The sequence below is a fragment of the Dermacentor silvarum genome, chromosome 2 (assembly GCF_013339745.2).
Source record: "Dermacentor silvarum isolate Dsil-2018 chromosome 2, BIME_Dsil_1.4, whole genome shotgun sequence".
NCBI lineage: Eukaryota > Metazoa > Arthropoda > Arachnida > Ixodida > Ixodidae > Dermacentor > Dermacentor silvarum.
In genome coordinates this window covers 180,100,719-180,112,530 of record NC_051155.1, presented here as the reverse complement: position 1 = coordinate 180,112,530, position 11,812 = coordinate 180,100,719, and the positions used below count along the sequence as shown (strand labels likewise).

Sequence of the window (11,812 nt, the reverse complement as noted above, 5' to 3'; positions counted from 1 at the left end):
TTTTTTTTCTCTCCCTGGTCGAGGACGCTGGCCTCGTTCACCGCTGACGGCGGCACAAAAATCGGCTTAATTGTTTCTGACACGAGATAACTCTTAGAGTAAAGTGACCTCGAAAGTGTGCATGTTATAAAACGTTGTGCGATATGGTTAATCGTTGGCGTGATGTTGGCTCGCAAGCGGTCAGCGCAGCCGGCGCAGCAATCGTCTCTACGAAGCGGCTCGCCTTGCTAACGTGTTTTCTCGTCGCTACCAACGCCGTCGGCAAAACTAATTGCACTGTCAGTTATGAGCGTCACAAATGGGCAGACGTTGATTGTGCTGGCGAATATAGGTGCTTTATTTCGAGCTGCGGACGGATCGCAAGGGCCGTCGGCCCCGGATCAGACGGCCAGCGAGCTAGGCCTATACCGTTTCCCAGCGATCGCCAGCTCGCCTGTGGTGGATCGAATCAAAAGTGGTTGGCCACGTCTAATACGGTGGCGACTCCCGCCTGGAGGAAATAGTTGCAGCTGGACGACGAAAACGAGGACGGCGACGACATCGCAAAGCTCGTGCAGGCGTAGCAGACGCACTATAGCAACACGAAGCTCGCTCGCTTGCGAGCGCGCTGGCTTGAACACGTCCCAGTTTTGTGCGATCACGTTATCACTGTGTTTACAATACCTCTTCTCCGATCTCGTTGATCTCTGAAACCGAAACTCGGACTGGTCGCTGCAAGGAAGACTCCAAATAATTACCGGTCGCGCTCTGAAGGAAATGAGGTTTCGCGCCGTGATTATACTGGGTCATTAGCTACTTATTACAGCAGAAAAAACAAGATCGAAAATGTTTGTGTCAGTACTCCTTTAAATAAACGATCTCTCTTTAGGGCGAACAGTGTGAAAGGGACATTATAAAGAAATGAGTAAATTTAGCTATATAGGTAAATATATCCTGTTACACTAACTAAAGAAAAGTCACTCTTACCGTAAAGGATATGTAAGCCGGAAAAGATGCAAGACGGAAGACAGGTGGTGACGTCACCTTTAATTTCCCACCATAGCCTCCTCGATAACTCTCGAGGAGGCTTGGTTTATCGAGGAGAATTTATCGAGGAGGCTATGGTTCCCACACTAGCTCGCCGCGGTGTCATGGAGTTTGATGCCGTCGGCCCGGGTCTAGGTTTCTTATCGCTAAAGATGGATTATACATTGCGCTCTAAAAAAATTTAACACAGAACTTAATGAATTGCCAGAATTTCTATAGCACCACGAAGGCCAAAACAACAAAAAAATTATAAAAATAGAAAAAAGCATAAAAATTTATTACGCCATGTACACTCACGTGCCGGCGCGGAGGATTTTGGCACGACATTCAAAAAAAAAATGTGACCTTCATTTGCCTTTAGAATAATCAAGCTATCCCCGCAAAATTAACGGTAACTGATTTATTGTTCTTCTTTAGCGTTCGTTTAATGCTGCGCTCCTCACCAAAGCTGTTTTTTTGCTGTGTCCCACCCTCAACCACAGTGTCCACAAGAAGTGCTCGCCCTCCTGCCGTCCGTCGGAAAGAGAAAAAAGAAACTCAGTTCAGAATCACTGTTAATGCCGCGCTCTTTAGTAATGCTGTGCAGTCTGGTCCTGTTCAAGAGGCTTCGTCATTATTACGTTATTCCAACGGCGATAAAATTATATAGAACGTTCGGAACAAAAAATGGAGCGCGACCCGCACAGAACGCAGGAATTTCCCATTTGAAAACTGACGCTAATTGCGCCACAACAATATTATCTTCTCTTCTTTCTTCATTCCCCCCCCCCCCCCTTTATTGCGTCATATCAATCAAACAAAACCTATCCAGGAGAAAAAAGCAGGGCAGAAAATGAACTTAGCTCGATGTTTATGCATTTCGTATACTTGAAAGGCCCCCTAATAAACCGGCATTACATGACGGGTATTACCCAGGACTCCAGCAAGCATATGCAAGCGTCCTGCGTAAAGGTGTCTTATGAGGCGGTTCTTCTCGAGTTGCATACAAACTGCAAACATAAGTAGCAGATTTCAGAATGAATGGCGTAGTTATTCGTGGTTGTCCATGACTGCCAGACATTCTTTCGCTTGTTAGGTAACAGCACATCTTTCTGAGGACCCCCCCCCCCCCTTTCCTCCCTCCAAATAAATAAATAAATAAATAAATAAATAAATAAATAAATAAATAAATAAATAAATAAATAAATAAATAAATAAATAAATAAATAAATAGAACGCGGTCCCAAGCAAGCGCATCCCTGACTACGTGACTCAGTGTGGTCGCACTGGCAAATTTGTTGTGGGCGGATAAAAGAACGGACACGTTGAGCCTATTTCCTAGCTGGTAATTACAGTTCACAATAAGATCAAATTTAAGCCCCAAGTCTTAAGCTTCGCCTTTCGCCTTCACTGCATAGCGTTCTGTCATGCAGCAAAGACGCAGTACAGAGCAATTCTAGGGAGATCGAGCCGTCGCCCGAGCGTCGCGAGCTTCCGGACCCTCACGATAGTCACGTGCCTCAGCATGGCAACAGATGAGCACCTGACTTCCGTAAGTGATCTGGAAACTTACGTTGCGCTCAATAACTGCTTTTGTTATAAACTTGCGAATATACGAGAAAGGACAGGCCATCATTATTTCCTAGCATTAGGCGGCTCTTCGCAATAGAGTAACACTAACAATAAAAAAAAACTGTCTCTGTGACGAAGTTTTTCGTTTGTAAACAGATCACATTGTTTAAGTCACATTTGAGGGCCTTCGAAAGAAGCAAGATATCGCTTTCCCCGTACGCGTTGGTCCGCGCGAAAAAAAAAAATAGCACTCTCCCCATTACCTCGCTAAGATCATCGCGGCCACATGTTGTGCTGAAGAAGAACGTCATTCGCAGCGTCCCTCGAGTGGTCCGGGCTCTATATACAGTCTTCGCGCGGTTCGCGTTACTGGAGAGGCCTGTGACGTCCGGTGCGCGCGATGAAAACGAAGGGCCTGTTTCTCGGCCAGGACGTCCAGCGCGATGGCTTTCCCCATTCGAGCGACCGGTCACGTCCGCGGCAGCCGTCGTCAGCTGGCCGCGATAACACACGCTGCCGTTGGCCTTGTGGGCCACGCGATCGGAGCCTCGCGTGGCCCCGCGAATTTGGCAGCTAGAGCACGTAGGGACCATAGAGACGAAGCGCCGGTGTATGCTCAGATGGCCCGAGGAAGCGTGGTCCCGGAGGATAGCGGGATTAAAGGAATAACGCCGCGCTCGTCGGACGCTCACCACAGGGCGCATGATCGACGTATTAAAATGCACGCCGCGAGTCGGCGTCTCTTGGCTGCCATTCTCTATAGTTTTCTAAGTTCGCGGTTTGTCGGTATTGTTTGGTGCTAACGTACGCCAGTATTATGACGTTGTAGTAACCACTCTCCATTGGCGTGGACGCCAACCCTTTTGATTTTGCTTTTTTTTCGCGAATTGAGTACCTCTGATGTAATGTTGCAGATTCATAAAGAGCATAAACCACCGTACATTTTTGTCACTTTGTTTGTGTGACCCGAATTTCATTTAGTGGCCACCAACTAATGAACATCTGTGGGCATATGAACAATGAACCTATCTGAGCGGGTGTATTTCATCAGAGTGTGCGGCTTGGACGTCGCCGCGATGGGTAATGGTGTTAGTCAGGTATCTACACATGGAATGTTTCTTTGTTGTTGTTTTTTTTTTGTCGCATGCGCGGTTGATATGAATGGTGAATGGTGATTTGTGTATACCGGTTTTCTTGCGCAATAAGTTCAGTTGGATGTAGAGCTCTTTATGTCCGCATTATTTTCGCTGCGGGCGTTTTTTGCGCTTCACCTGCCTTAAAATGAACATGAGTAAAAGCCATCAGTTGTGCGCGTACATGCGCAAATTTGTTTGTCTTCAGTTCAACCGAGTTTTCAAGAGAAGGCGAATAGTGGCGAAACAGAAGATTTCTTTCCGGTGCAAAAACACTTTTTAGTATGGCTTTTCATTAGGTTTTGGCGCACAATGCAAATAACGGCGAGCCCTCCCAGCACTGACACAGCACTAACTCTTTCATTAGCCTAAGTTAACAACACGACAAGTTGTTGAGCAAGCGATGCTGAGAGCACATATGCACAAAATCAAGAATTGGATGGTTGCGACACTTAAACATTTTTTTTAAATATTGGTTGGCAACTGAGCATTTTAGAGAGGTTTTGCGTGAGAACCACTTTCAGAGTGCTTTCACAAGAAATCGATTACCTGCAGCATGCGTCGCTTCAGGTTAGGTAGTATATAAGCTCAGGTAACGCATGCGTCGGCATTAACCACTTATATGTGCGTTATTTATTCGTTGTTTCCTGCTCGTCGAGATTCTTTTGTTTTTCTTTTTTCCTCACTTTTTTTCACTCTTTCCTTGTATCTGCAAAAGCTGTATTATACTAAGTAATGTTCGCATAATTTTTTAAACATTGGCACCTTTTTCTGAATGAGATCCGTTAGAAGATATTGCAAGTGCGTGCCATGTTTATTTTATTTTATTTTTTTATTATTTCAGGACTGTCGTTTTATCTTTGATGAAGTTGAGTATAAACAGCTTTCATTAGACTGCTTTGCACAAAAAAAAAAGAAAAAGGGAGTAGTGAGATTTTCCTTTCTTTCTCTAGAGTCAAGTTCTAGTTTTGCACTAACTCCATATTTAAATGTTCTCGAGCTTTCCAAAACGGTTCGTTCTCTTCAAACCAAGTGAACGTAGTGTATTCGAGATGAGAGCTGGGTTTGGGACTATAGAATCTAAAATACCCGTTACTCCTACACAAGGAATTCACGCTACTCTATTTTTTCTCAAATCGCTCACGTTTGCCGTAATATGTACTTCTCAACGCGACCGCTGTGCAATCTGTACCATGTGCCTTTTACAGGAAAGTCGAGCCGCTGCACGCCATCGGGAAACTGCGGAATGCGATAGCACTCAGGTGTACCAAGCACTGGCTTATATAAAAGTGCATTGACATTTCTTTTTCCGTCAAGATATTCACTAATCGAAGCTTAAGCTCTGTCATTACATCATATTTCTGCAGCAGAATTAGCGCGTTAATGTAAGTAATCAACAGCGTATAGGAGCAAATGTTTAAATATGGAGTAGAATTCTCAGCTGGTCGCGCACATCTATAGGGTACATCTGCGGCCTCTGGGCTCACTAACATTAAGGCTGTAGGTTTTTACCACCTTCGAAAACATATCCAGTCCCAGCAGGCTCTGAAATCATCATCTAATAAGTTAACCAAGCTGCGCGTGCGCCTGGTTGACCTTGCTCCACTCCTTTGCCTTTTCTGTCTCTCTAATAATAGCTAGATTATCGGCGCGCCATGACACAAGTAGCGTTACTTTTTCCTGTTTTGTTTCTCACTTTTATTTGGTGGTTAAGGCTTACAGACAAGCAGTACAAGTTCTGAGCTTCAGAACAGCGTTGAAGGTAATAAGTTCTACCTTCTTTTTATAACGAGCCACGTTATATTGAACACCCTGTCTTCCATGTGGTCAGACGTGACCGAGGATCCCTTCATTTTGAAACCGCATTTCACACTTTCACACCCTCGTTAAAGTTTGATATGGAGCTGACAGACAAAAAAAAACCCATTAACAGTAAACGTAAGACCTGTGAAAGGAAGTTAGGGCAAGTTTAATAGATCGCGGGGTGTTGTCACATGCCGTGACAAATGGGGCACTCATCCGTTTTGTGACGCCCGAGGCATTCACTGCCTCGACCTTTGCTACGTCACCCTCCTCCTCCTCCTGCGAGTCGGCAGCCAGCGACAGAGGGCACAGCAGGCACAATCCTAGCCCCGTGTCTTCCCTCTGCCCCGGGGACGTGTCTGGCCTCGGCGGGGGCAGCCTGGGCCGAAAACTTTCGCGCATAATTGAAGCTGCTGCTGCCTTCCGAGCTCATGTCGTCTGCACGTGACGCAATTTTTCTCAATGCGCGCATTGCACTCACGCAAGAAGAAAAAAAGAAAAAAAAACAAGAGAAGAAAAGTGGAAGCAGACAAGAACAGGATTGGTGGGAGAGTGATTTCCTTCCCGTCTACTTGAAAGCTTTCCGTGCGTTAGTGCCTGAGCTATAGCCCTGCGTGACCCAGTTCGCCCCCTCGGCTTTCCGTCTATAGTGTCCTTTCCTTCTTTTTATTTTGGTCTTCTATTTTCAATATCTATTTCGGGCACTTTAAAGCGTTCCTCGGACGCTTCTTTCTCTCTGTCTCTTCCTCTCATTCGGTCGCGCTGCACTTGGGGATCTGGAAAAGTTGTCGAACGAAATTTCGACATCGCCAATTGTCGAGTGGTGCCGAGTCGTGGCGCAATGGCCCCCGGTGGTGCAGTGGCGCATGGTGCTGCGCACAGACCCCCCCACCCCCCCCTCCGCCTCGCCCCCTCGCCCTATACGCTTTCGCGCGCCAAATGATGCGCGCAATCGCTGCTGCAGCTGGTCGCGTGTACGGCGAATTGAAATGCGCGGTTTCTCTTGCCCCGCTTATTTGATCGTCATTTCTTATTTTGCTTCACACAGAGCAGGCGCTACGACGTGCACCAAGTTTTTTTTTTTTTTTTTTTTTTTTTGGTGGAGAGCGCGATCGACGGGACAACGGCCGAGGCGAAAAAAAGGGGCCGATAAAGAAAGGAACGAGAAAGTGTTTGCGTCGTGTACGTGAATGGGAGGGAAAGAATCCCTCTAATGTTGGAGTCCGGATGCAAAGGGGTAGGGGGAAAAAATACGAGGGCCCCTCTCAACTTGATATGACAGATCGCTCTTGAATTTGCGGCGCGCAGGAAACGAGATAAGAAATGCGTTCGCTATTGCCGATTGAAACGGCGTGCTCTTAGGACTCGCGGGGCAGCGCGACCAAGGAAGGTCGGCGAATATTTGGTTTCTTTGTTGCATGGTTATTAGTATTTTCCATTCTAGTGCATGCTTGGAATCTAAATGACGATAGAACACCGTTGTTTGTTTTAAAAAATATATAATGAAAGCGAGACAGAGAGAGCAGTCATTCAATGCTGTTGTGAATGGTGACGTTGCGATAACATGGCCTCAAATGCTGTATTTTGTTTTCCGCACGGAAAATAATTAGTTTCTGACGTCTAACGTCCCAGAGCCCCATTTGGGGCGCAAGAAATGCCATAGTTTTCTTTAGAGGAGGGGGCGGGGATGTCCGAATTATTGTAATTCTCATCTAAGTCGCAGTATATATCTACAACGCAAAAAGAACTGACTTGTTGTAATTGCAGTGTTCTTATCATTTGTTGGCTCAGCTGAAGCCGACAGCTACACGTGCCATCCTGGCTGCCCATCTTATGTTAAGGCGACAGCGTTAAGGGCCCCGTGTCGCACAAAATCCGGCGTCGGCGTGGATGCCGGCGTCCGTGGCGGAGAAAATCCTCCCTAACCACCCCGACCGCGCAGGCCCTCCACGTGGTGCGTGGTTTTCGTGAACGAAAATTGAATTTCTCACATTGAAATCCGTCTGCAAAACGGTAAAGTACGACTTAACCACAACCTACAGACATGGTGGCGTCGGACTGTAATTTGAATGTACGAGAAAAAAAATATTTTGTTACGAGGAAACTCAAACACAAACCACTTTTCCAGCATTTCTCCCATACCTACATCGGCGCGCTCGGGTAGGCTACTTGCGAAAATCTTATCCAGATGGCGCTAATATATCCTCGGCAGGTCAAAATGGGATTGTCCTGCCTAATGCGTTTTCGACACGTGCGCGCGCGTCGGGGCAATAGCAAGCAATTAATAAAATAATAAAAGAATGGTGCTAGGGCCTTCACATTTTAATATAAGACGACTTATATTGCCCCTGAAAAAACGCCTTCCCAGCAATGCATTTCCGTTTAAAAGTCAAGCCAACTTTAAGGGGATCGGTGTAAGCCTGATCTTTGTAAGCTGGCTTTCCCACGTTACGTGTTGCAGTGAAGCCCATTGACAGACAAATGCGATGCGAACGGGGCCCGATAACGCTATCGCGTTCCACTCTTAAGGCGAAGCTTAAGTGTCCTCCAATTTTTTTCCATTTACCTTGTTTCCCTCCCTCTCTTTCCTTTCCCTGCCTTTATATTGCGATGTGAGCTGAAAATTAGCGTCCATTCTTCCAGATTGTCAGCTTTCGTCTACCTTGCTTTCGTAAAGCGTAGTGTCCTACCAATGATGTAACAAACTAATGACTTAGTGCAACGACTAGTGTAACCGACAGCTTCCGTAATAACCTTTGAAGCAGCAGCGTATTTCGCTACATCAACCACTGTTCATGGTATTTTATGAAATTTTTCTGACATTTCATATTTCAGTGTATACAAAGTGTGTTCTAGTGTATGTGTAATCTTCTGCCAGCAAAAATTAAAACCCGCTAAAACGCAGCTTGAAGTCAGTTTTTCATTTCTACATACGCTGTTGCGAGCGATGTCAGCGTTGTGTGTAATATGTCGCATATGTTTTGTGCCTAAATGCAGTTTAGTAGCCGAATACACTTTTAAGCGACAAAGCACTATTATATAATTCCGTAAAGACGTCCACTTTACTTTTTTGTCTGCTTGGCGCTTCTGTTTCGGCAGATGGCACTGGCTATGAGGTGAGATTTCATACAGTCATGTCGTACAGTTACCGTAAAACTACAAGCAGAAAGACTGACCCAGTTCCAGCATGATCCAAATATACAATACTGAAAGCGTAGTGCTCCATGCCAATGCTCGCCAGAAAGGGTCGCCCCTACGTGACTATGCGAATTAGACACCGCAGTAAGACGTTAGCGCAGTACCTCTGCCTCTTCTAAAAGAGCTTACATTGTTCAGTGCTTCATTAGGTATCTTAGGTATAATAGGGGCCAAAAAACTAAAAGCTAGGATGACGTACAATAGGAAAACCTTGAATAGGGGAGAAGTTTAGAATAAAGAAACCAAGTTTTTTTGTAGAAAGGTGTAATTGCACCCGTGTAACAGTATTACTGCACAGTGAACATGAACTTTTCCTACTTAACACGGATGCGTAGAGGCCACTTCTGCTGTTTTCTTCTTTTTTTTTAAATGCGAAGCATTTCTTGGCGAACATTTGCCACTTTGAGAGGTATCTATCTATCTATCTATCTATCTATCTATCTATCTATCTATCTATCTATCTATCTATCTATCTATCTAGCCGCCTACGTCTTGGGGCTCTCAGGGTCGTATCGTTAACTTGGTAGTTACCAAATTTGGCATACTATGATTAGAGTGTATGACGAACATAAATGATAGGTCCTGACATCAATATTAAGACATGTGTGTCATGTAGGTCATGAAACAGCTTCCTACGTTTTGGTGCTCTCATGGTCGTATCGTTAACTTGCTAGGTACCAAAATTGGCACAATGTGACGACAATGTATGACGAGCATAAATGATAGGTCATGACATGAATGTCATGACATGTGTGTCATGTAGGTTATGACAATGACCCAGCGAAAAATATAACATTCAAAAACCTCTGAAATGGGTTCGGACGTGGGTACTAGGTGAAAGCAGCACTAAATGATGATGCTAGAAGTCATAGTCATGAGCATGACTCAGCGGAAATGACAATGACTCAGCAAAGAAATATTAACACTGAAGACCACCGAAATGTGTTTGGACGTGGGTAATAAGGGAAGGAAACACTAAACAATTATGCTAGGAGTCATAGTCATGAGCATGATTCAGCAAAAGTGACAATGACGCAGCGAAAAAAAGATTAACACTCAGAAACCACTCAAATAGGTTCTGACGTGGGTACTAAGTGAAGGAAACACTAAAGGATAATAGTAGAAGTCGTAGTCATGAGCGTGACTTAGCAAAAATGACAATGACTCATCAAAAAACATTAATTCAAAAAACCAATGGAATGGATTCGGATGTGGTATTAAGTCAAGGAAAAGGCTAAAGGTCAATGGTTGAAGTCATAGTCATGAGCATGGCTAAGGCAAATTTCGCCTTAAGGTCTCCCAGGTGTTGCTAAAGGAACTTCTCAGGACACATTACGTGAATGTCATGACATGTGTATCATGTAGGTCATGAAAAAGCCACCTACGTCTTGGTGCTCTCGTGGTCGTTTCGTTAACTTGGTAGGCTCCCGGCACACTGTTTCGCATAACATCGATTCCCACAGGGCATGGGATCTGCCGGTTTTTTTAGTTTTTATTTTCTTGCTTGCATACCTTTATATGCACACTTATGCCGCTGTTTGTGGTATGCGTATTTAGGAGGAAATGTGTAGTTTCAATTTCTCTACTGTGTCATGGGATATCCGGTTATAATGTAGCCTACATTCCAATTTCACTGAAGCAACATGCACACACGTCAAGTTTTTAAGGGAAACTGAGACTTCCACCCAAATGTAGCAATTTGCTACACTGGAAACCCAACCGGGTTCCTCGAAAGAAATCCTCGCAGTTGAAGAAAAATTTGTCCTGGTCCGGGACTCGAACCCGGGACCACCGCCTTTCCGGGGCAGCCGCTCTACCATCTGAGCTAACCAGGCGGCTAGCAGATGGCAGGGCGAAGTCGAATTTGTCGACAACTCGAAGCAAAGGCAAGTGTTTGATGTAATAGTTCAGCGGAAATCCGCTAGGTGGAGATAAGTAATTAAGGGAAACTGAGACTTCCACCCAAATGTAGCAATTGCCACAATGGAAACCCAACCGGGCTCCTCGAAAGAAAGCCTCGCAGTTGAAGAAAAATTCGGCTGTCCCGGAGCGGCTGCCCCGGAAAGGCGGTGGTCCCGGGTTCGAGTCCCGGACCAGGACGAATTTTTCTTCAACTGCGAGGCTTTCTTTCGAGGAACCCGGTTGGATTTCCATTGTAGCAATTGCTACATTTGGGTGGAAGTCTCAGTTTCCCTTAATTACTTATCTCCACCTAGCCGATTCCCGCTGAACTATTACATCAAACACTTGCCTTTGCTTCGAGTTGTCGACAAATTCGACTTCGCCCTGCCATCTGCTAGCCGCCTGGTTATTACAGATGGTAGAGTGGCTGCCCCGGAAAGGCGGTGGTCCCGGGTTCCAGTCCCGGCCCAGGACGAATTTTTCTTCAACTGTGAGGCTTTCTTTCGAGGAACCCGGTTGGGTTTCCATTGTAGCAATTGCTACATTTGGGCGGAAGTCTCAGTTTCCCTTAATTACTTATTTCCACCTAGCGGATTTCCGCTGAACTATTACATCAAACATGTCAGGTTTTGCACTGTGCATTGGCCTTTTATATGACTCGGAAGGCTTTGAAACACCCACTAGGTAGATATTTCTTGCTCCTGGTCTAGTGATTCTGCACGAAGGATTTTTGATATTCCTCGAAGGGACTCCTCCAGGTATCTCCTTTGATGCAATCGAGATAAGGCCGCAACGAGCGGATCGGCACATTCGCCCATGCCATACTCCTTTCTTCACAGCTTCGTAGCTCTATACAGGAGCGCTTCTGACAGCTTTGAAATTGTTACAACTAAAAGATGTCCATCATCTTTGTCATAACTGTGCCCTTTCTTAGCCATTTCAAGTCATATCTGTGGGAAAGCCTGCTTACCGAATATCACGAAACCCCGTTTGTTCGTATCAAACACTTGTTCTCAGTGTCGCTTTATCTCTAAGCATGCGACCAGGGCTGCTTCTACGTTCCGTCATAGTGCTCGTGGCACATTTAAGTATGTGCCCGAAAGGCGATTATATGGTGTCCCCTTAACCTTCATACGACAACTACAATGCCAGACATACAGGGAAAACACGGGGAATGCGGGAGATGGAAATTCAAGACC

General features: G+C 45.4%; 1 non-coding gene across 1 annotated transcript; it reads right to left on the bottom strand.

Annotated features, from left to right (window-relative positions):
- Positions 1 to 10,471: 10,471 nt before the first annotated feature.
- On the bottom strand, positions 10,472 to 10,546 carry Trnas-gga (transfer RNA serine (anticodon GGA)). Its single transcript has one exon. It is a non-coding gene; the product is annotated as a tRNA-Ser (tRNA).
- Between the last annotated feature and the right edge of the window lie 1,266 nt (positions 10,547 to 11,812).